This window comes from Macrobrachium nipponense, chromosome 30, assembly GCF_015104395.2.
Source record: "Macrobrachium nipponense isolate FS-2020 chromosome 30, ASM1510439v2, whole genome shotgun sequence".
Classification (NCBI taxonomy): Eukaryota; Metazoa; Arthropoda; class Malacostraca; order Decapoda; family Palaemonidae; genus Macrobrachium; species Macrobrachium nipponense.
In genome coordinates, this window is record NC_087218.1 from 26,124,248 (window position 1) to 26,150,177 (window position 25,930).

General features: G+C 37.7%; 1 protein-coding gene across 1 annotated transcript in view; it reads right to left on the reverse strand.

Annotated features, from left to right (window-relative positions):
• LOC135202384 (GATOR1 complex protein NPRL3-like) overlaps positions 1 to 25,930 on the reverse strand; it is a 138,458-nt gene that overhangs the window by 29,591 nt on the left and 82,937 nt on the right. The window lies entirely within an intron of this gene.

Consider the following 25,930-nt stretch of genomic DNA (forward strand, 5'->3'; position numbering starts at 1 on the left):
CAGTCAGCACAGAATCGGCAGGTAACTGCAGGCAGCACCGGAAAACACAGGAGTGAAGCAGCAGCCAGCAACATCCTGGTACCGGCGCCAGGTCCAGGCGGCGAGCTCTAGGGCAGCGGAAGTGTGGTCGCGGCAGCGCGGCAACCACGAGCGGCGGCGGCACGCCCCCCTCTCGGTACAGCGAACGGCACTTCACAGCGGCTGTAGGCAAGACTGTTACCACGTGAGGCGAGTACACCAGGTGAGGAGGGACGTCGTCACCTGGAGTCGATATCGTTGTCGTGGTCACCACTCCATGGGTGACCGCAGCAGGCCCAGACATAGAACCGCCGCCACCCTGGACACTGAGGCACGCCCTGCAAATCGACGGACGCCCATACCTCACCAAGGTCCACCCTCGTGGCAATAGCACCTGCGGAAATAACAGTAGTAGTGATTAGTAAGGGGGAAGTCCCCTCGCGCGGGGGGTGAGCCCCACACCGAACGAGCGGAAGACCCCTAATACAATTGTACATCGGGCACCGAGCGCCCTCCCCGCGCTCGACGGATCGGGCAGGAGGAGAACCCAGACCTAACCACCCCCCGAAGGGGAAGGGCCATCTGTGGGAGGTTAGCGGGGGGGGGGGGGGGGGGGGGGGATGTGGGGTGGGGGGGGGGGGGGGGGGGGGATTCTCGTTCCCCACCCCCGCCCCCACAGCACCCATGTACCCAACAATAATAAAAAGAGCCCGAGAGCAATCGTGCCCTCGGCACCGAATGCACGGGCATAAGGATCAATTCCCTGACTGAGCGGAACTTGAACCAAAATAATATTGATGCAATCAATAATAAAAGGAATAACATGAAAAAGAATCTTGCATTACGATTCACTTCACCATGAATAAGGGCTCGGAGCGAGCGCATTTGCGCCCTCGGTACCGAGCGCAAGGGTAAAAGGATCCATTCCCGATTATGAACGGAAACCTTGATCCATAATGAATTGATGCAATCAAAATATATATATGAAAAAATGAAAAAGAATACTGCGCTTGCGATTTCACTTCATACAAAATAAAAAGGGGAAGGATCAATTCCCGGCCGGGAAATAGCGGAAACATTGATCCAAGTAAATAATGCAATCTCAATAAAATATGAAAATGAAAAAGAACTGCACTTGCGATTTCACTTCATTCAAATAAAAAGGGGAAAGGATCAATTTCCGGGTAAGAGCGGAAACTGATCCAAAATGAGTATTGCTACAATCAAAATAAATATATGAAAATGAAAAAGAATACTGTACTTGCGATTCCACTTCCATACAGAATAAGTTTTCGTGCCGAGCGCATTCGCTCGGCAACGAGCATACAGGTCAAAAAAAAAAAAAAAAATGAAAAGCACTTACTGTCGTTTTCATCTACACATTTTCACCAATATAAGCTCGGAGCGAGCGCTCTCCCGCCCTCGGCACCGAGCATACACAATACGAGGATCATTTCTGGGAAAATGAATTCCCGCACTTACGCCCTTCAGTCCCGGCACTCGGGTAATCGGAGGGCGTGGAGAAACCAAGATCCTGTAATTCACAATTGAATTCAATGGAAATAAATATGAAATGATTGTACTTACAATTCAGTTTCACTAGATAAATAGAAAAAGAAAAACACAACCATGCGAAAGCAACGACGATGAAGCGGGCAGAGAGCGATGATACACGTCTACACGCCAGCAGGCCGAAAGCAAAAGTGATTTGTTTACCTCCCAGTCGCGCGCGCGCGCCTGTCGGACAAGCAGTTAACTACCGAACCCCTTGTTCGAAAGCTTACGACCTATCCAGCTGCCGCTAGTACCTTCCTATTATAAAAGGACCGAAGGTTTGTATGCCGTGTCGGAACAACTGGGATGGTAAGAGGTAGCTCTGTCAGCAGCTAGGGATGCTTACGATTCAATAGAAACATGAACACTCGGAGCGACTCGTGAACGAGTGCCCGACACTGCACTGGTCAAGAGGCAGAACCCCTGGACTGGTGACAGGAATGCAAACCGAAGCTTGCGCTCCCACAGATCCCGAAACACAAAACCCAGGGGCATGCAATCGGTTCCTGAACTCAAAGGTTGGGAAGAGCCAACGAGAAATCTCACAGCCTCCTCAAGAGGAGGCAGCCCCTTAGAAATCCTGCAGGAGAACTTCTTGGGGAGAGGGGGGGAGAGAAATAGCCTTCCTCTTCTTTGGCTGAAGGGGGCCGATCCTGTTTCCTGGGACCTCCTTGAGCCTCCGAAAAAGAAGGGGAAGGGCAGTGGAGGATGATATTTCTTCCACAGGACTTCTTCAAAAGGATGGTGATTACGAATTGTCAATAGCAGTGGCAGGAGTCACAGGGCAGCTGGGACCAGAGGCACAGTAGAAGCTGCTAAGTGACCAGTCGTTAGGGCAACAGTATCAATCTAACAGAAGGCACAGCAGGGGAGCCACACATACACACAGAGGTAGTGCCGCAGCATAGTAGTGTCACAGGTACACTCCCACAGGTTAGGATAACCAACAGTGAGATATCCAACCATATACTGCTGGTCTTACAACTGCTCACTGTCAATCTGCAGAAAAAAGAAAAAGAAAAAAATAAAATGAGACTCCTCTCATTCCATAGGGCCTGCCCTCCAATGCGAGAGGAGACCCTTAAGAGTAAGTCCCCAATTGTCAACACACACTCCAACCCTCCTCCTCTCCTGACAATCAAGTAAAGAGGGTGACAGGATTTATCTCCCGAAGAAGAAAACACCATAAGAAAAGAATATCAGGAAAGAAAAACTGAGGGTGCAGGCTCCGAAGTTTTCCTCCTGACAGCGTAAGCAGCAAGAGGAAAATCTCCAATAAAAAAGTGAAAACATATATACTGTCATGCCCTTATAGTCAAAAGGTGTGCTGATGTAACAAGGGTGAATGTTATGCCCTTAGCTGCCTATCCCAAGACACACATGCTGGGGGAAAAGTGGCTTGCAAGACTATTACAAATTCTGGGTTTGTATATTAATAAATGCCAAACACAGTATGAATACCCACTGGGAAAAGTGAGCTTGACGACAGTCAGGCAAGAGCTCATGAAAACATGTCTGCATTGCGTGACGGCTGAAAGCAAAGTGGATATCTACATCGAGGCAGGCGGGTCTTCCCACCTACTGGACGGTTGTTATTATTATTATTGTAAAGGACTAGTTTATCCAGACCTCTGAGCCTAACAACAGCTCTTCTCGGGCTGGTTTTCAGGAATTAATTCTAAAAAAAAAAAAAAAAAAAAAAAAAAAAAAAATTTAGACTATTTAGGAAACTGGTTTTACTAAGGTTTTACTCAGCAAGAATGCCTTTTAATGTTGATTTCCAAAAATATAAGTTTCTTTGATGGTTCCAAATTGGGCAATCAACTAAAAAGTGTTGGACAGTCATTGGTGTCTGGCATGTACTGCATTTCATTGAGTCGAGATGCGAATTTGACATCAAATGACCATGTGAAAATCTAGTATGGCCTATATGCAGTCTTGTTAATAAAACTTCTTTAGCTCCTTATTTTTAAGATGATGACATCCATGAATTAACTTCACTTTTTTTATTTCTCAGTTTGTTTGTAGTTGGCACTGATGTCCAATCTGTTTGCCAGTCTTGATATAATAAAGGTTTAATTGAGGTTATCGAGTCTGATACTGGGACGTGCACGCTGGATGGTAGTTACCGCCTAACCACCTTGTTCAAGAATTTTAACGGCCTTGTTCCAGCTTCGCCGTCAGCAATTCCTATAGTAAAGGAAAGAGCATTTGTATATTGTGTAGGAACAAATATACATTTCATGTGCATCAAAATGCCCCTAAAAAGGATAAAAAATAATTTTCAAGTAGGGCTCACAGCTGTAGGGTTTATCTTCCACTAAAGTGACTGCCCCTTACTACATTCTTGGCTACGCCCATGTGAAACACAAGGTACACTTTAAGTGTTCGGGGTACAACAAGAATGAAGACTCAAGAGGCAAACCCCATAGAAATATGGGACTAAGGTTAGATAAAAATAATGATTGTTGACCATGTTGTCATTTATTTTCTCAAAAATATGTTAGCTGGCCCTGATAGCGCCTTTGACTGAACATGTTAAGACTTCATAATTTGCATAGCTCACCTCTGACTTGACTTATCCAGTTCAAAGTACGTACAGTATTACCACAAAAGATACATGAAGGGGATGGCTACAGAAAATCTTATTAAGAGTAATTCTTATTCCCATGTAAAGCTTGAAGCTCTCTTTTGGTTAACTAAAATACATAGCTATAAAATTTGGGCACTAAAAGTAGGCAATGCATTTACAGTAAGAAAGGATACAATGCAGCTAACAGTAAAGTATCTCTATTATGAACTTTCAGTACTGTTTACAGTGGAATGGTAACTATATTGACCATTTTACCCATACAGTACATGTAACCATTGTTGTCTTTGCTTTCACTATTTCTCACATCCTCACCATTGTGATGGTAATTGCTTCCTAGCAAAGAAAGATAAAGGAAAGGAGAACCCATTTTCGAGAAGTTCGGCAGTAAGGAGGTTTTCGCGCCTGTTCTGGAATCGTCGGGCGTTTTGTGGAGCGCAAACACGCGCCAATGTGTCGGGAGAAATGCAGCGTTTTCTGATGCAATACCTCGTCTAGACTCATCTAGGGAGTCCTAGTAAACTCGGGAGTCTGTGACGCTCGCCGTAGGCTCCGTCCCCAGAATGCCGTATAAATACGACGAACGAACTTTGGAGAGAGAGATTGTAAGAGAGATTTCCAGTTAGTCACAGAGATATTTTCTCAGTAAGAGCCACAGATCAGATTATCAGTGAGAGATCAACAGCTGCAGAGACCTTCCGAGAGAGATAAGAGAAAAAGGAACCGACGAAGGATCAAAAGAAAAGTTGCTCGGGAATTGGTTGGATACTGGTCTAGTCGTCTTCAGGAGTGGACGAATTATCTCATGTTATCTCGACGTCGAACAGACTTCAGAGAAGAAAAGGTCCTGCTAGAGGTTTTGGGTAGTTCCTGCCTTTCAAGTAGACTAGTTTCTGCAATACGGAGTCAAGAGGACGTCTGCAATTGCCGCTCTACTTTTGGAGAAGCCATCGCTTTGAATTATGAATTGACTAGCAAGTATTTGAATTGCCTCACTGTTCCCCCAGTTCATGCAGTGTAAGATTCTGTCTTTTTATGTAAATAGGAGATACCATTCTGCATTTACCTTTGTTAGTAAGCGTGTAAATAAACCTTTGCTGTGTTAGTGTTTCTGTCTACGTATAGTCGTATCCCGAGTTTCAACTGTTGGTGTTGAAATATTTTTTTTTATTATTATTTCATATCGAACCTAAAGCGGACCTCTCTCAGAGGCCGTAACATTGTGTCGACCCTTGCCAGGATATTTCGACACCGTAACATTGTGGTGACCTTGCCTAGGCTATCAACACTTTAACAGTTTGAAACAGGGAGAATATAGAAAGAATCAGAATGAGTGAGATTGTGAAAGAGTTTATTGAGTCAGGTAAGCTACTAGGTCTAGAGGGGAATGATCTCTGTGAGTATGTTGAAAAGAAAGAAAGAAAAAAGTATGAGAGAGAGAGAGAAGTAATGAAAATGCAGCAAGAGAGAGAAATGTTGGTAATGCAACAGGAAGAGAGAGAAAAAGAGCGTATGCATGAGCAGGAAGAGAGAGAGAGAGAGAGAGAGCGTATGCATGAGTTGGAAATTGCTCGGTTAAAGGAAAGTACTCGTAACGGGCGGACAGGTGAGAACGAAAACGGAGCTGATATGTTAGGTATGAGTGCAGTGTTAAAATTAGTACCAAAGTTCGATGAGGAAGATGTTACGACATATTTCATGTGTTTTGAGAAGTTAATGGAACGAGTAGGTTCTCCCTCCTAAAGAAACATGGACTTTATATTTGCAGTCAGTTTTGAGTGGTAGGGCACTTACTGTGTATAGTTGCATGTCTAAGGAGGAATGTGATAATTACGATATCGTGAAAGAAACTGTTCTTAGCGCATATAGGTTAGTACCGGAGGCATACCGTAAGAAATTTAGAAATTTGAGAAAGGATGAAAATACTACGTATGTAGAATACGGAAAGAAGTTAGAAAGGCTGTTTTTTGATTGGTTAACTTCCGCTAAGGTTGAGGATTTTGATAGTTTGAAGAACTTAAGTGTTGCTAGAAAATTTCAAAGATAACGTATCCCCTGAGATTAAGCTTTATATAGAGGATAAGCAAGAAGTATCTTTTGCAGGAGCAATTAGGCTAGCTGACAAATAGTCTAACTCATAATTTGAGTGTTAGTAAGAAACAAAATGATCCTTCGTCTGGTAGAGTACAAAGCAGTAAAGGTTTCAGTCCTAGTAATAGCAATGCGAGTAGAAGTGACTATTCCTGTTATACACGAGGAAAACCTGGTCATACGTCTAAGGTTTGTAAGAGTAAAATGGCATCTAGTGGCTCAGAATTAACTTGTTTCCGATGTAATGGGAAAGGGCATTTAGCGAGGAATTGTGCAGTAGAAAGGAAGGACGGTAAGAAACCAATGTCTCTAGTTAACCTTTCATCACGTAGGGATGATGTGATGAGAGAAACTAGGTCAAGTTTTTGGTGAATTTCTGTCGGAAGGCGTAGTTTCCTCTCTTGGAGGAGTAGATTCGAGAGAAGTAGTCTTGCTTCGAGACACAGGCGCCACTGTCTCACTGATTAGGGAAGTGTGTGTGCCAAACAGGGCAGAAATCAATATGGAAGAGAAAGTTATGTTAGATGGATTTCCTAATACTTGTGTTCTTTGTCCTTTGTTGAAGTTGAATTTAGAAAGTCAGGTAGTGTCAGGAGAAGTAAAACTTGCAGTTGTGGACAGTTTGCCCGTTGAAGGCGTTGACATTATTGTCGGTAACGACTTAGCTTTATCCAAGAATGTGAATCCTGTTGTGAGGAATATTCCAGTGCCTGAAATGGTAGTAACTAGGTCGGGTTTAAATACAGACGTAGACTACGGTCATAATTTGTTCGTGGATTCGAACGAGAGTGAGTTCGTGGATTCGAACGTGAGTAAGTTCGTGGATTCGAACGTGAGTGAGTTCGTGGATTCGAACTAGTGTGATAGAGGTAGCGAGGTTGATCTTGGAATGAGTGTGGCTGAGAGACCTAACTGTATCATTGACAGTGATAGCCAAAGGGAAGGCGTAGCTATCGAGAGTAACGTAGTAAATGTACCTGTATCTAGTCCTAGTTACGGTGATGAATTAGGCTCTAACGTTTTGGATAAGGATGAGCTAGTCAAGTTGCAGAGAGAGGATGAGACACTAACCTGAATTTTTTAATGTGAGCTGGATGATGATCTCGATGATGTGAGTGAGGAAACTTTTTGTGTAAAGGAAGAAGTTTTGTGTCATGTTCGTCCTAAGTCCGGTAGTGAAGGGGGAGTCACAGAAAAATTAGTAGTTCCTAGGAAGCTGCGTGAGCTAGTTTTGAAGTTAGCACACGTTGAGCAAGGACATTTGGGAGTAAATAAAACTTTCAAGTGTATTAGTAGGGCATACTTTTGGCCTAAGATGAAAAATGATGTGTGTTTTAAGAGGTTTGCTTTAAGCTGTCCTGAATATCAAATTGCCAGGAAACCAATTCAAGTAAGTCCTAGAGTTTATTTGTGTAATATTCCTTCAGTAGGCAAATCTTATGAGAATGTATTTATAAATATGTTTGGAACTTTGCCTAGAAGTAAGGGTAGAGATGATTGCATAACTAATCTTGAGTATTATAAAAACAATCAAACAAATCTAAGAGATGTTTGGCAACTAGTGGAGGAGAACGGAAGTGCTTGGCACTTAGCGAAAGAAAACGCGAGAGGAAGTCAAGGGGAAATTAAAGGAAAGCATGATCTTAGAGCAAAAGAGAGAAGTTTGTGTGTAAGAGATAAAGTTTTAGTACTAGTCCCGAGAGAAAGTCGATTTTTACCTTATAAGTACGAAGGTCTTTATTCAGTGTTAGAGGAGAGGGGAAATATACATTATAGAATTAATGTGGGTAAGAGTAGAGCAAAGGCAATGAATGTAAATTTGCTTCAGAATTATAAACAACGCCCCATGCTGTGGCCTCCGCCAGTGTAACAGTGTTACTGAGTGAGATTAGTTTTGAGAAAAACACAAGAGGTGTTTTAGTATTTATAAGTTTTAATCAGAGTTCAGAAAACGGAAATAGTAAGAGAGAAGGATAATGTTATAGCAGATAGCCTCTCTAGTTTTTTCAGAATGAGTAGCCTAATAACCGTTTTCTGTTATCGCACGAGTGAGTGTGTGAGTGGAGGAGCATGCGTGTTTGACTAGATTAAAGCTTTATGCAGAATTGTTTCCCTGCCGTTTATTTCTTGCTTCTCTTTAGAAAAAAATAAAATCAGTTGATTTCATTTTTTTCTCTTTTGAAGGGGCGTGTGATGGTAATTGCTTCCTAGCAAAGAAAGATAAAGGAAAGGAGAACCCATTTTCGAGAAGTTCGGCAGTAAGGAGGTTTTCGCGCCCGTGTTGGACGTGCCTGTTCTGGAATCGTCGGGCGTTTTGTAGAGCGCAAACACGCGCCAATGTGTCGGGAGAAATGCCGCGTTTTCTGATGCAATACCTTGTCTAGATTCATCTAGGGAGTCCTAGTAAACTCGGGAGTCTGTGACGCTCGCCGTAGGCTCCGCCCCCAGAATGCCGTATAAATATGACGAACGAACTTTGGAGAGAGAGATTGTAAGAGAGAGATTTCCAGTTAGTCACAGAGAGATATCCTCAGTAAGAGCCACAGATCAGATTATCAGTGAGAGATCTGCAGCTGCAGAGACCTTCCGAGAGAGATAAGAGAAAAAGGAACCGACGAAGGATCAAAAGAAAAGTTGCTCGGGAGTTGGTTGGATACTGGAGTGGACGAATTATCTCGTGTTATCTCGACGTCGAACAGACTTCAGAGAAGAAAAGGTCCTGCTAGAGGTTTTGGGTAGTTCCTGCCTTTCAAGTAGACTAGTTTCTGCAATACGGAGTCAAGAGGACGTCTGCAATTGCCGCTCTACTTTTGGAGAAGCCATCGCTTCGAATTACCATATTGACTAGCAAGTATTTGAATTGCCTCACTGTTCCCCCAGTTCATGCAGTGTAAGATTCTGTCTTTTTATGTAAATAGGAGATACCATTCTGCATTTACCTTTGTTAGTAAGCTTGTAAAAAAAACCTTTGCTGTGTTAGCGTTTCTTTCTATAATCGTATCCCCAGTTTCAACTGTTGGCGTTGAAATATTTTTTTTTATTATTATTTCATATCGAACCTGAAGCAGACCTCTCTCAGAGGCCGTAACATTGTGTCGACCCTTGCCAGGATATTTCTACACCGTAACAACCATCTACTGAAGACAACAAAGCTGTTGTCAATCTTTCGGCTGGTCAAAGTATGTAAGCTCAGAGAAAGCCATAATCTACTACCTGATCCTCATATATTTATAGCATTTTTGTGATCTTTGACAGTTTCTCTTATGACCTAGTAAAATACACCAGAAAGATTTGTTTGTTTGTATGGTTTTTTTTACTTTGCATGGAACCACTAAGGTTCCCTAGAGGCAATAATTTGCAAAGCTTCAGTTTAAAACATCAAAGGGTTAACTAGATATCTCATGACTCTCTGCTACATAAACATTATTGTTAATTACATTACATTTCAAATAGTCTTCCAACATCAAACAGCTAATATGATAAATGACACAGTGTGAAATTATTCTTTGCTTTCCTCTATACTATTGTATTACATCCTTAATATTTTATTAGCATATCATTATCTATCAAAAGAAAGATACTTTTCCTTTGGTTATCAGCAAGTGATTTTTCTGAAAGGGGCAAATAACATCATTAGTTCTGAATCCATCTTTATTTCCTTTGTGTTGATTATATTTCCTTTTTTATAAAAAAATATAATTGCTAAAGCTAGCAAATTCAATACACCAAAAAGTTATTCTTATGCTTAACAGGTTAATCTATATCATATATGAAACATTTACAGACCTGAGCAGTGTCAAACTTTTGGCATTTCGTGGGAAGATTTATAAAGAAAATGACCAGCTTCCTAAGAAATTCTTATATTACCTGTCACAGTTTTTATGTCCGTAAGCAAAACAAACATGATCCCTAAAAGTAATCATAATACCTTTCATCTAATTTCCGGATGCAGTAAAATACAAATAATGAGCTTTGATAAATAACTGGTTGGAAGCCAGACATGGAATAATTAGATGACATATAACACAGCAATAAAATTGATTAGACATCCATTCGTTGGGAAAGCTATGACTTAGATATACCACCCATCATCTTCTTTTCTTTGCTGTTATTATCACAAAGTAGCTGAACCAATCAAAAGTGTAATTACATGGCTGCTAAAAAAAGATATGTAATTAGATAACGGGTAAAAAGAAGAATGAGACAAGGTAAAGAAGTTGGACAGCTAGTTTGAGGAGATAAAAAGGAATGCATTTACAGTAAAAGAGGTGATGCAATGCAGCTGACAGTAAGGATTCTATGCCAAGAAGTTGTAGTACCACCTACAGTGGCTCATGTACAGCATACTACAGATGGTACCCCCTAATGTGGTGCTCCTAATCCAAAACGTTTAATGTTTACAAAAGGAATATTATTGTAAAATGGTGAAAAAGGAGGTGAAATCACATCATCACAATGAAAATTTGGCAATCTGTAAAATACTTGTGCATAGACATCTCTTACATGTAAAAAGTTTTTATTATTAACAAATCTATATTACTTAAGGATCATGCTAAAATTATAAAAAAGCTAGAACAACAATGATTTCCTAGTGTTGTATCAAAATACAAATGTCTCCTCCATTTTGAAGGATTGCCGAGTAATGTACAATGAAATAATGTAGCAAAACAACTTGTGAATTGCAACTTTTTGCAGAATAAACTGTTCCGAGGTTACGAAGCTTGTTAATAGACGTTATTTCCAGGGTTACGACGCCTACAACACTCATCTGGGAGATGAATATGACACCAAAAATGCAAAATAATCAATATTTGAAGGTTTTTTTGATGAAAAATGCCATAAGAATGCAGTGTACATAGTTTTCAATGCACCCAAAGCATTAAAAGTAAGGTTTTCTTGGATTTTTGACGATGTTCCGGCTTACGATGATTTTCGGCTTACGACGCATCTCAAGAACGGAACCCCCGTCGTAACCCTGGGACCGCCTGTATATCTTTATATATATATATATATATATATATATATAAGAATAATATATAATATAATATTATATAATTATAATATATATATAATATATATATATATATATATATATATATATATATATATATATATATTATATATATATATATATATATCATTATATATATATATATATATATATATATATATATATATATATATATACAGGCAGTCCCCCCGGGTTACGACGGGGTTCTGTTCGTTGAGACGCGTCGTAAGCCGAAAATCGTCGTAAGCCGGAACGACGCTTGGAAATATGTCTTAAACTAATAAAAAAGTTATAAAAACCTTACTTGTAATCCTTTGGTTACACTACATGTTGTTTCCTGTAGTATTATGTACAACCTGGAGTTATTTTCATAAAAGAATGCTGGTTCTTGAAGGTAAAAACTATTGTAATCCTCTGGTGACACTACATTCTTGAAGTTTTATGTACAACCTGGAGTGATTTTGCAAAATCTTGAGGGCTACAAGAACAGCTGATTACTATTTACGTATCATATAGACTAATTAAAGTAAATGTATCTTTAAATAGGCTTATATATTAGTATCAACAAAACATTTCCTGCCATGAGTCAGAGGCCGTTTAATGAAACGAACACTTCTCTGTCCTATCTGTTCAGAAAATAAACGTTACGTCAATCCCCGAGACCATTGTTGCCAAAGCGTCTCTCTCTCTCTCTCTCTCTCTCGTCCTCTCTCATCTCTCTCTCTCTCTCTCTCTCTCTCTCTCTCTGATCAAATTACATTGGAAACTTGACATACGATTGCCCTAATATACGAATGTTTTGAGATACAACAGAAAATTTGCGAAAATACAAGCTTTGATATACAACGAAATATTTGAGATACGATTTTGCGATGAGTGTTTAGTTGTATAGGCGACCGATAAATGGCGTTCAGTCTGTTTGTTGGTGCTGCATGTTAACACGTCGTTGTTTAGTTCGTTGTATTTGCGCCTATTTTTCGTGTTATTTTGTCTATTTTATTATTAACCATGGGTCTCAAAGCTAAAGACAAAGCAGGTGATAAGAAAAAACCCAAGAAAATGATTTCGATGGAAGCAAAACATGAAATTATAGCAAAGCATGAACGTGGCGTTCGTATCGTCGATTTGGCAAACGAGTATGGTCGAAATCCTTCTACAATATCCACGATCATCAAGCAGAAGGAAGCTATAAAAACCCCCGAGACCATTGTTGCCAAAGCGTCTCTCTCTCTCACTCTCTCTCTCTCTCTCTCTCTCTCTCTTCTCTCTCTCTCTCTCTCTCTCTCTATTTCTCTCTTCCTCTCTCTCTCTCTCTCTCTCTCTCTCTCTCTGATCAAATTACGTACTGGATAATGTCTCTCTTTGGATACTTCGATTTTGCCAAATATTGAGGGCTACAAAAACAGTTGATTACTATTTACGTATCATATAGACTAATTAAAGTAAACGTATCTTTAAAATAGGCTTATATTATTAGTATCAACAAAACATTTACTGGCATGAGTCAGAGGCCGTTTAACGAAACGAACACTTCTCTGTCCTTAACTCGGAGCGTCGGAAGACGCCTCTCTCTCTCTCTCTCTCTCTCTCTCCTAAGGTATGTCAAAACTATGAAATATATGGTAAATGTGCATACTTAGATGGCTATGGGGATGATTGCAGAGATCTGCATCCAAAAATATGTAAAAACCTAAAAGAAGGAAAAGGATGTAAGTTCGACAAAAAATGCAAATATATGCACCCTGTAGCCATGAATCATAATCAAATAAATAACCAACCAAGTAATAAAATCCAAAATAAGAAAGAAACAAATAAAGAGAGAAATCAAGAATATCAGGTAAAAGAGAAAAGCAAACCACCAATGAGATATGCAGAGGTGTCAGCAAAAAATTTCAAAGCATCAGCTCCGAAATTCTACTCAAGAGATAATAACTGTACTTATTATGCAAGAGGATATTGCAGAAACGGAGAAAATTGCAGATTCAGACACAAAATGAATAATTATGATGAAGGAAGATCAAATATTATGGAAAAGTTGGATTTTTTAATGTCAGAATTTCTGGAAATGAAAAAAAGAACAACATACCAGAACAGGAAAGAGACATGGAAAATCCTTATTACTACCAATATTAAATGAAGGAGAAAACACGCAAACCATCATAGTGATGAATGCGCAGGGTTTAGTTACGAGTAACTCAAAAAGAAAAATAGAGTACTTAGAAGAACTAACCCAAAATGAAAAGAAAATAGATATAATGAATATAAGTGAAACCTGGTATTCCCAAGAGACTGGGAATGATGATCAAATAAAAGGGTTCCAAACTTATAGATCAGATAGAAAAAATAGGAATCAAGGGGGAACCGCAATATATGGGAAAGACAAAAAACAAGGAAAAATATATGAGAAATATAGTAACTCAGAATGTGAACTAATAGCGGTAGAATTTGAATCTGAAAAATTGATGAACATAGTAATATATAGACCTCCATAATACTAAAGAGTTTGACTTAATAATTGAAAAATTGGATGATATATGTAGAAATCACAAGGACTGGAACTATTCGCCTATCTGGTGACTTCAACTTTCCTTTCGTAGAATGGAAAGAACGAATAGGAGACTGTGGTTGTACTTATACATATAAAAAAGAGAGTAATAGTAGTGCAGAAGATAAGAGGCAATTTGAAAAGCTATTAGATATGCTACTAGAATACAACATTCAACAAATAAATCACCTGCCAACAAGAAAGGAAAATACTTTAGACCTAGTATTTGTGAACGAGATGAATTATGTTAAAGAAATAATAGTTTATAATGCGAGTATTTCAGATCATAATGTCATAGAATTAACAGTTCATTCCAAAGCAAGTGAAAATAGAGATAAGCAAGAAATGAAAAAGTGGGAAGGATATGGAAAATACAACTTCTACAGTAAAAATATAAAATGGTCAGAAATTAATGAAGAATTAAACAAAGATTGGGATAATATTTTCGTAAGTGATGACATAAGGGTAAATACGGAGATATTATATAAAATATTGGAGAAAATAGTGGATAAATATATACCGAAAAAGAAAAGTAAACATCATTCATGCATACCAAGAGACAGAAGGATCTTGTTCCAGAAAATCAGAAAGTGGAAAAAAGGTCTTGCAAAAGAAAAAAATGCATGGAAAGTTATAGAACTAAAAAGTAAGATAGAAAATGCAGAACAAAAGATTATACAATCAAAAGAAAATGAAAAACGGGACTTGGAAGAAAAACCCTATTAAATATCAAGCAAAACCCCAAACTATTATACTCATATGCGAAGAAGATGAATAAAAGAAGAATAGAAATAGGCCCTCTGAGAATTGAAGGGAGATTAACGAATGAAAAAAAGGAAATTTGCAACATACTGGCAGAACGATATAAGAGAGAATTCACCCCTAGAATAGATAATGAAGATAATGATATAGAAGTAAGGGACGAAAATAGTGAATATTTAGCTGACATAGAAATTAATGAAGCTGATATTGTGCAGGCAATTAATGAAATTAAAAATGGAGCTGCTGCAGGGCCGGATGGAGTCCCTGCTATTTTGTTAAAGAAAGTAGTTCATTCTATCGCAAAGCCACTTGCAATATTATTAAGACAAAGTGTAGATACAGGCAAGATTTATGATGAGCACAAATTAGCATATATCACCCCTACTTTCAAAAGTGGATCAAGACTAGAGGCAAGTAATTATAGGCCTGTGGTCTAACATCACATATTATGAAAGTGTATGAAAGGGTAATGAAGAAAAATATTATGAAACATTTAATAAAAAATAATTTGTTTAATATAGGACAACACGGTTTCGTACCCGGAAAAAGTACACAAACCCAACTGTTAGTCCACCGTGAGAACAGATTCAAAAATATGAAAAGCGGAAATGAAACAGATGTGGTTTATCTAGACTTTGCAAAAGCTTTTGACAAAGTAGACCATAATATATTAGCAAAGAAAATTAGAAAACACAATATCGTAGATAAAGTAGGAAGATGGTTAAAAGAATTTTTACACAACAGAAAACAGATAGTTATTGCAAACGATGAGAAATCGGATGAAACCAAGGTAATATCCGGTGTGCCACAAGGTACGGTGCTAGCTGCAATACTGTTTGTTATTATGATTGAAGACATAGACAGTAATGTTAAGGATTCGGTAGTGAGTAGTTTCGCTGATGACACAAGAATAAGTAGAGAAATTACTTGTGATGAAGATAGGAACGCTCTACAAAGAGACCTTAACAAAGTATATGATTGGGCAGAGGTAAATAGGATGGTATTTAACTCTGATAAATTTGAATCAATAAATTATGGAGACAGAGAAGGAAAGCTATATGCATATAGGGGACCTAATAATGAGACAATCACAAATAAGGAAGCAGTTAAAGACCTTGGTGTGATGATGAATAGGAACATGTTATGCAATGATCAAATAGCCATTCTGTTGGCAAAATGTAAAGCAAAAATGGGAATGTTGTTACGGCACTTCAAAACAAGAAAAGCTGAACACATGATTATGCTTTATAAAACATATGTTCGTAGTCCACTTGAATATTGCAATATGATATGGTACCCACACTATCAAAAGGATATTGCACAAATAGAGAGTGTACAAAGGTCCTTTACAGCTAGAATAGAAGAAGTTAAGGACCTAGACTACTGGGAAAGACTACAATCCTTAAAATTATATAGTCTAGAAAGGAGAAGAGAACGCTACATGATAATTCAGGCATGGAAACAGATAGAAGGAATAACAGAAAATATCATGGAACTAAAAATATCAGAAAGAGCAAGCAGAGGTAGATTAATAGTGCCCAAAACTATACCAGGAAGAATAAGGAAAGCACACAGAACATTAATCCACTACGCACCAGCATCGATAATGCAGCGTCTATTCAATGCGTTGCCAGCTCATCTGAGGAATATATCAGGAGTGAGCGTAGATGTGTTTAAGAATAAGCTCGACAAATATCTAAACTGCATCCCAGACCATCCAAGATTGGAAGATGCAAAATATACCGGAAGATGTACTAGCAACTCTCTGGTAAACATTAGAGGCGCCTCACACTGAGGGACCTGGGGCAACCCGAACGAAATGTAAGGTCTGTAAGGTAAGGTAAGGTCTCTCTCTCTCTCTCTCTCTCTCTGATCAAATTACTGGATAATGTCTCTCTTTGGATACTTGGAATTTGCGTTGTAATCTAACCAGAAACTTCGTTTTGTTATTACTGGAAACAAGCAATGATTTTTTCATTATTTGCGCTTTTGGACTGTTATATGTAAACTAGTATGTATTCATTCGCTCGGAAACTAGTTCCGCATATGAGGCGTCACTAAAAAACATAGAAAAATACAACATAAAAAGTGTCGAAAATCATCATAATCTCAAAATTTTTGTTGTAATCTAACCAGAAACTTATTTTTATTAATATACTGTGCTAAACTATAAAGGATTTTTATCATAGTATGCGTTTTTTAAAAGCGTCGTTAACTCGGAGCGTCGGAAGCGTCAGCGTCGTAACCTCGGAACAAGCGTCGTAACCCAGGACGGATTTTTCCATTGAATATTTAAGAAAAAGCGTCGTAACCTCGGAACGTCGTAAGCCGGAACCGTCGTAACCCGGGACCGCCTGTATATATATATATATATATATATATATATATATATATATATATATATATATATATATATATATATATATATATATATATTAATTCTGCATACAGTACTGTATTCCCTACCAAGATTCATGATGGGCAGTACAATCACTGTTTTCTAACATTCATTCTGACAGTTCTTTAAAAAGGTTTTGCATCTTAAACCACTTTTCAAATATAGCTATCAATGAAAACATTAGTTTAATCAAACTACCGTACAAAGTTAAACCTTAATTCTCGTGAAGGTAGCCCAACAAGGGACATGGATCATGCCATGATTTCTACATTCAACTTCACAAACTGCTAATATTTCCACATTACTTTTAAGACAGTTCTGATACATAAAATTATTTATGAATTGTAAATAAAATTAAATATTTGACCAAATATTACTTCTTGAAAGGTTCTTCACAAAAAGGAACAAAATCTTCTTACACAAAAGTCACAGAATTATAATAAGATAATTTAAAACTATTTCTGCAAATTAATTCACAATAATTTTAATGAAAATAAGATGGGGTGATTTTGAACAGTGATTTTCACATGAAAGTATGAAAATTGTGTACTATATAGCTCATGAATAGAGAAATTTTACAACCTAAAGCCAATGTATAATAAATTTGAACCAGACAACAAACCCTTTGTCATCATTGCATTTATAACAAACAATGCTTTTGGGGCACACTAACTTTTCCTCTCATCATTTCAGAAACAAAAAATTCTTTATAACTTACATTATAAATATTTTTTCTCTAAATTGGGATCTGTGTAAATTTTTCCCTTTTAACCAGCACTATATAAACTGGAACTATAATACAAATAAACACAAAACTCATGAATCAGTACCAATGGTTACATAAAAAAAAACTTGAAAATATGACCTAATCATTAATGAATCCGTTTAATGACAATGATGCTAAGGGCAAAATTAATCTCTGTATAATCTTCCCTGCACATGTATGATATTTCTTGTCACCTCTATTAAAAACGTATGTATTTTCATATTGCACTCACACATTCATAATGTATAAGGATTAAGACCTTAAACCTAAATTCTATTTACAAATAAAAATGATAAAACAACAATGGAAAATTCTCCACTAGTAATTACACAAGCTATCCTCAATTTGACTTTGTTTACAACAACACTGTACTGCAGTAAGAAAACTGTCTGACTAGCTCTGTACCATGAACAAACTTGCCTATTTTAACTTCACTGAAATCTGCATACATAACAGTATGTATCATATATACAGTGCAAATTCTATCCTAACACCTATGAGGAATTATACATGCTGTGGTGTGTAGTAATCTGTGAATAATGTCAAAGAATAATTTTTCAATAACTGCAAAGACATGCAGATTATTACTGTTAGTACTTGATATTTTAACCAGACAAGTAGACATGATGAATAACATTCTACAGTCCAATGGTGTTCTCTACAATCTATCTATATATTCCATTTACAATGCAAATGTTTCACAACCTGCAAATTAACATCTGAAAGGATTATCTTCCACTTCCTATTTATGAAATGCAAAATCACCAGAATATTGGTATAATTGTGGATGTTCACTACTATTAAGGTAGACATTATCAAAAGTTGTGACTAATAACCCAAAATGACTTTTGCAAGAAAATTAATCTATCCCTTTAAATATTGTAAAAACACAGAAATTCGTGACTTTGGGAAAATGTAATTAAGAAAACAGCAAAATGAGAAAGAGGTAATTCTTATATAATTTGTTTGAATTTGATTTGATAAAAAAAACCCACGACTTACTCTGTACTCTCTTAAATGATACCTCTGAGTAATATAAAACAATAATTTTTTCTTCATCCCTGATGGTGCTTTCTACACATTTTCTTTATGAATTCAATGCATATCCTTATATTCTAATTAAACATACACTTTGTATTTCAGATGGAACCTGTTTAATGGCCTTAAAGGCTGCTAATTCCATAAAAGCAAACCATCAACAGTATACTAATCCTATGAATTCTTGTCCTCTCTCAATGACTTTTTTTTCTTAATTCACAACACCACTACCTTATCAGCTGTGATATACATAATAAAGAACAGCTGAAATAACAGAATGATTCCATCAAGGTGAAGGAGTGCTATATATGTACTAATATGGACATATAAAAAACTTTAAGAAGTACAGCATACAGTACAATATAAAAAAATTACCTGCTTAATCAAATTGTACCATAACTGTCCTTATTACGAAAACCAAGTATATTAAGTAATAAAGAAGTAATGAGTTTGCTATCATAGTTTCATTAAGTATATTTAAATATGACCTTTTTTATAGTAAAATAGATTTATATAGACTTACCAAGTAATTACATAGCTATTACTTTCATTTATTTGCAGCCGCTTAAATTTAAATTTTGAGGTAGCATCACCTCTGTTCTAAGTAGGTGACTAGTCTTGCCCCCTAAGGAGAGAGTAAGGAACGACTTAGCAGAAAATCCTCATTCTGTTTATACTTATGTCCACCAGAGGGGAGGAGGGAGGACTTCGATCATAAATTACTTAATAAGTATATATATAACTTTATTTTATTATAAAACTGTCATTTTTATATAAGTAACTTAGGAATAATTACATGGCTGAATCCCACATTGATGGGAGGTGAGATACATGGACACATTCTACTCTAAATATTGTCATGTAATGAATTAGAAATAGAAAAGTTGCTAGCATTGAAAACAATGCTTCTTGTTCCTTGTTAGTTAAAAGAGCTTGCAATATAAATTGCATTTGGTTGGTGGTCAACTTAACAAGTAGTGGAGCAGCGGTAAAGCCGAGGGTCACAATCAATAAAGAGGGAGTTTTGTCCTGGAGGAGTACTCTGACTGCTACCAAAGCATTAGTGAAAGTTATACAGTCAGGGAATTACCCGATGGATAGCAAAACTTCAAAGGTGCCCTTGCCCTGGGCACTGTACCTTAATAAAAACAACCAGATTATGTTGTCAAATACACTGAAGTAAAACCATAACCTATCCACTAGAAGTGCCAGAAGCTCCAAGTACATTGTACCTGGCCCCTCCCCAAAATTTGACACATCACAAGGTGAAGAGGCAGTAGGATTTCGAAAATCCTATGCTTCCATCCCTGATAACATGCCAGTAACAAATTTGCAAGTTATTGCCAAAAATTTCTAAACACTGTTTAACCCTTTAACGCCGATTGGACGTATTAAACGTCGATATAAATTGTCTGTTGGGTGCCGATTGGACGTATGGTACGTCGATATACAAAAAGTTTTTTTAAAAATTTGCGGAAAAATAGTTATAGGCCTACTAGGCGAAAACTTTTGAATCACGCGCCTTGGGGGATGCTGGGAGCTCACGGATCAAGACATTGTTTTGTTTACAATAGTTACCCAGGCGCGCAAGCGCGAATTTCTTTCTTCTCGCACTAAAAAGTATCAGAGACACATCTCAGAAATTATTTCGTCACTTTGACAATTTTTGCACCATTTAATATTAGCCGTTACATGGAGTATTATATATGAAAATGTGTGCAATTTCATGTAGAATGCAACAAAAAACAACTCATGGTTGTAGCTTTTATCAGTTTTGAAATACTTTCATATAAATAACGATAAGTGCCAAAATTTCAACCTTCGGTCAACTTTGACTTGACCGAAATGGTCGAAAAACACAATTGTAAGCTAAAACTCTTATATTCTAGTAATATTCAAGCATTTACCTTCATTTTGCAACAAATTGGAAGTCTCTAGCACAATATTTCGATTTATGGTGAATTTATGAAAAAAAAAAAATTCCTTATGTCCGCACGGTAACTCTTCCGAAAAAATCATAAATTTTTTCGTCCGATTGTCGTAATGTTTGCACCATTTTCAATTAGCTGTTACATAAAGTTTTATATATGGAAATGTGCGCAATTTATGTAGAATACAACTAAAAACAATCTATGGTTGTAGCTTTCATCAGATTTGAAATATTTTCATATAAATAACGATAAGTGTCAAAATTTCAACCTTCGGTCAACTTTGACTTGACCGAAATGGTAAAAAAAAAATGCAATTGTAAGCTAAAACTCTTGCATTCTCGTAATATTCAATCATTTACCTTTATTTTGCAACAAATTGGAAGTCTCTAGCACAATATTTCGATTTATGGTGAATTTATGAAGAAAAAAAAAAAAAACATTTTCCTTACATCAGCGCGGTAACTCTTCTGAAAAAAATCTGAAATTTTTTCGTCCAATTGTCATAATGTTTGCACAGTTTTAAATTAGCCGTTACATAAAGTTTTATATTTGAAAATGTGTGCAATTTCACGTAGAATACAACAATAAACAACGCATGGTTGTAGCTTTTATCAGTTTTGAAATATTTTCGTATAAATAACGATGTGCTAAAATTTCAACCTTCGGTCAACTTTCGGCTCAACCGAAATGGTAGAAAAACACAATTGTAAGCTAAAACTATTACATTACAGTAATATTCAATCATTTACCTTTATTTTCCAACATATTGGAAGTCTCTAGCACAATAATTTGATTTATGGTGAATTTATTAAATAAACTTTTTCCTTACGTCCGCGCGGTAACTCTTCCGAAAAAATCATAAATTTTTTTGTCTGATTGTCGTAATGTTTGCACCATTTTGAATTAGCCATTACATAAAGTTTTATATATGAAAATGTGTGCAATTTTATGTAGAATACAACAATAAACAACCTATGGTTGTAGCTTTTATCAGTTTTGAAATATTTTCATATAAATAACGATAAATAGAAAAAATTCGTCCTTCGGTCAACTTTAACTCGACCGAAATGGTCCAAAACTGCAATTGTAAGCTACAACACTTACAGTCTAGTAATATTCAATCAATTACATTCATTTTACAACAAACAGGAAGTCTCTAGCACAATATTTCGATTTATGGTGAATTTTTGAAAACAGCTTTTTTTACGTCCGCACGTTACGAATTCATGCATCATTTTGTGATAATATTTTCTCTGTGTTGCCTTGATCATTTTACAATGTGTTACATACCAAAATGATCGCAATTTAGTGTAAAATACAACGAAAAAAATTAACTCGTTAGCTTTAACCGTTTTGCTCACAGCGCGATTTGTATACAATTACATATGAAATTTTTTTCGCACTGTCATATATCCCAATATTTATATATGATAAGGATATTTTTTTTTTCATTTCTGATGGTTGCATACTAAACTTCAGGCAATGACAAAAAAGGAACCAAAAATTTACTCTTAATCTTGAAAAGTAAGCGGGCTGCGATTTTTTGAAAAAAACCTTTTTTCAGCTTCGGCACTCACTCACGAACACCGCCAGGATACGGAGACGATTTTTAAAATACCGCTTCGGCGTTTAAGGGTTAAACTCCTTCAAAATGATGAGAAACGAACAATGCTCATACTAACTATAGTAGATTGATTGTCGAATGGACGTACGGGATTTACATACATCTTTAGCTTTCACTAGGAGGAAAATGCTTCTATTAAATCTGAGCGTGTCTCAGACGATAAAGTCCATTAGGATAAAGGGCAAGATGTTCTAATCAGAAGACAAGACGAGCTCTTGCCCTAACACCATGGGTTATGGATGGCCTGGGACTTCTGGCTTTTCAGGCAATACCATACAATCCAACTGGGCAGAGAGAGCTCTTTTCCTCCTCAGAGCCAGTGAACGCTTCTGGCACTAAAAGAATGAGCTGGCACCAGGTTGCAGTTGCTGCCAAGAGTTCTAATCAGAGAAAGAAACTAGCCTTCAAACCTGAACATTCAAACTGGATAGAAAACTCTATCCTTCCTCAGAGCTAGTGAGCCTTACTGGGCACTCAGAGCAAGAGCTGCCTTCATAGACAAAGCTAGTGCTGGGCTATTGTTTGCGCTAGGAGAGCAGGGCACCAGACAAGCTCTGAATTTGGGTGCAGTATGGCGCTCCTGGAAGACATGCAAGTCCATAAAATTCTTAAGGGAGAAAGAAACGGATCCAGATCTCGAATGGGTCTCTTTCCTTGCCTAAATGCCAAGGAAAGACAAGCAAACCACATCTTCCTTGCTTGGGCATGTCAGGAAATTCAAAGGAAACTAAGATAAGGATGCCAACAAACTAGGTCTTTATGCTTACACATGAGCTATGCATAGTTCGATAACCCTTAACGGGGTAATAGCAAAAGGAACATGGATGTCCCGCAGAGAGACGTAGGGCCTGAGATACTGGCTTCATGAAAGTCAATCCCCAGGTCTGGAAGATGATGAGAGAAGATTGGGTTCCATATCTTGCAATGGTCTCTGCAATACATCTAGAAAAGGTTTTCAATTGATAATCCTCTGGACAGTCTGGAGTCGGTCAGGGGAAGATCTGGACAACCTTGGTAGATCTCTTGAAATAAGGTTGTCCGAAAAGACACGGTGGGGGATGATCCTGTAGTGTCCACCCACAACTGAGCAGATTCATGGACCATGATATGAACCAGAATAGGGCTAAGCAGACAACGTAACTTGGAGATAGCCTGACGATTGTGTTGCTTCTCCTTGACCGTGATGATGAGTATGAAGAGAGGAGGTCTAAAGGATCTGTCTATAACATGGAGTCTGTTGCACATGCTATAGGGATGGTATGGACCACAAAAGGAGGAAGACAATGGTTCCTTGAAGGAGCAAACAGGTCCAAGGCAGGTCTGCCCCATAGAGTCCACAGATCCCAGCAGCAGGGGATCGACAGTCCCCTTCTGACGTCTCAGTATGTCTGATAGGACTTTAGTTCTATGAATGGATCAAGTGACTAGAAGACTTGATTGATCTGTCCACAGAAACAGGATTCTCTCTATGGAGATGGGGAGATGTGGGGTATACCCTTGCTTACATAAAAATTTAAACTGTGGTCTTGTCTGAGTGGTTACCATAGTATAGAAATGCATTAACCCCCAAAAGACGAGGAGCCACTTTTCTGGCTTTCCAACTCCCGACGCTGAGCCACTTTAGTGGCCCGATTTGAACCGCGCGCCAATACTTTCAGAGACAGATTTCTTATACCAGTACCGTGCTCTCTGATGCCGTATCAATGCTTCAGTGTCATTGGCTAAATGTTATTACATCATAATGACATCATTAGAATCCTGTTACTTAATTGGTTAAAAGGTTATGACGAGGAAAAAAGCAAAAATTCCCGGGAAAACTTCAGTCTCGGCGTTGGTTTTGAGTGTTTCGTAACGGGCTCTCGATAACTATTATCTTTTATCATTATTTTTGTAATTATTACAGGTTAATATGGGATAAAGACATGATAGAATGATAATATAAGTTTTAAGTGATAACAGGAATTACCAGTAATGGAATAATTTGTGTATCCTATAAGTGAATTTGTAGCAAAAGCTAATATTTTTTTGAATGAACATTGAGATATCATGGTTGGCATCTTGGTTTCGAGTGATAATCTTTATCATAATTCTTATTTTTCGTAATTATTGCATGCTAATATTGGATAAAAACGAGATATAGAGAAAATGGAGTTAATACGAGCTGTAAGTTATGTAAATACATCGCATATCAGTAGTTGCAAAATGTTTTTACCTTATTTATTTTAGGTTGAAAGTTATGGTGTCCCCTTCAGTTTCAAACGAAATCACTGACATTTCATTTTATGAAACAAGTGACGAGGAACTTTCAGATTCTGATGATACTGATAGTGAAATGGAAAGCGACAGTGATGAGGATGACGGATCATCTTCAGAAAGTGAAACAAAGACATGTGCATCAGGTGGTGTGTGGGCGTGCCTCATTGGTGAGGATGCTGGCCCTATTCCAGTGCCATTTAGTGCCACCCCAGGACCTATGCATTCTCCACAGGCCGACGCCCCCCCAATTGCTTATTTCAATTGATTTTTTCCTGATTCCTTTATACAGACTGTAGTCAATGAAATAAATAGGTACAGTGATTCATTTGTATCTAATAAGAGGGAGTATTTGCAGTGCCATCCACGATCAGCCGTTCATAATTGGATTACAGATGGGCACACTAACATCAAAGAAATGAGAGCTTTTATTGGCATAGCTCTCAATATGGGAATTGTGAGATTACCAGAGATAAACGATTACTGGGACACTTGCCATAAACCAATCTCCCAAACTTGGTTTCGGGAACATTTTGCCAGAGACAGGTTCAAACTGCTCTTGAAATTTTTGCACTTTGCAAACAATGAAGAAATGCCTGCCCAAGACTCTCAAGATTATGATCCGCTTTATAAGATCAAACCAGTTATTGATCATTTTGCACATGTCTTCAAAAGACATTTTCATCCCTCGCAAAACATTGCCATAGATGAAAGTATGGTAGGTTTTAGAGGTCGCACACCTCATCTTTGACAGTACATGCCACAAAAAAGGCATGCAAGGTTTGGTGTATAAGGGGGTCAGGCAGGAAGATAGGAGTGGTGAGGGTTTCACTTACAATTTAGTGATGCGTTTGAAGAGGCAGGCTGACCTTTTATATCAAGGTTACCATCTAGGACTTGATAATTATTTTACCTCTCCCCAGCTATTCCAGGACCTGTACAACATGAAAACTACTGCTACTGGTACAGTAAGAAAAAGTAGGATGGGGCTTCCAAAGAATTGCGTAAATGCCTCCTTGGCAAACCAGAAAGTGTGTGAAAGGAGGAAGGGACCTCTTTTGTGTGTTGCATTCAAGGATGGTAAAAACCAACCAATATTTCTTTCAACAAAATCAAAGGGGGGTTATTCTGACTATACAAATAGCAGGGGGAAGGTGGTAACAAAACCCAATGTTGTCATTGATTATAACAAATGTATGGGAGGCGTCGACCTCAAAGACTCAAAGCTGTACAAGTATTTGGCTGAGAGGCGTACAGTCAAATGGACAACAAAGGTGGCCTTTGCTCTTTTTGGGACTGCTGTTCTAAACAGTTATATACTGTACATAAAGCATACAAGCTCCCAGAAC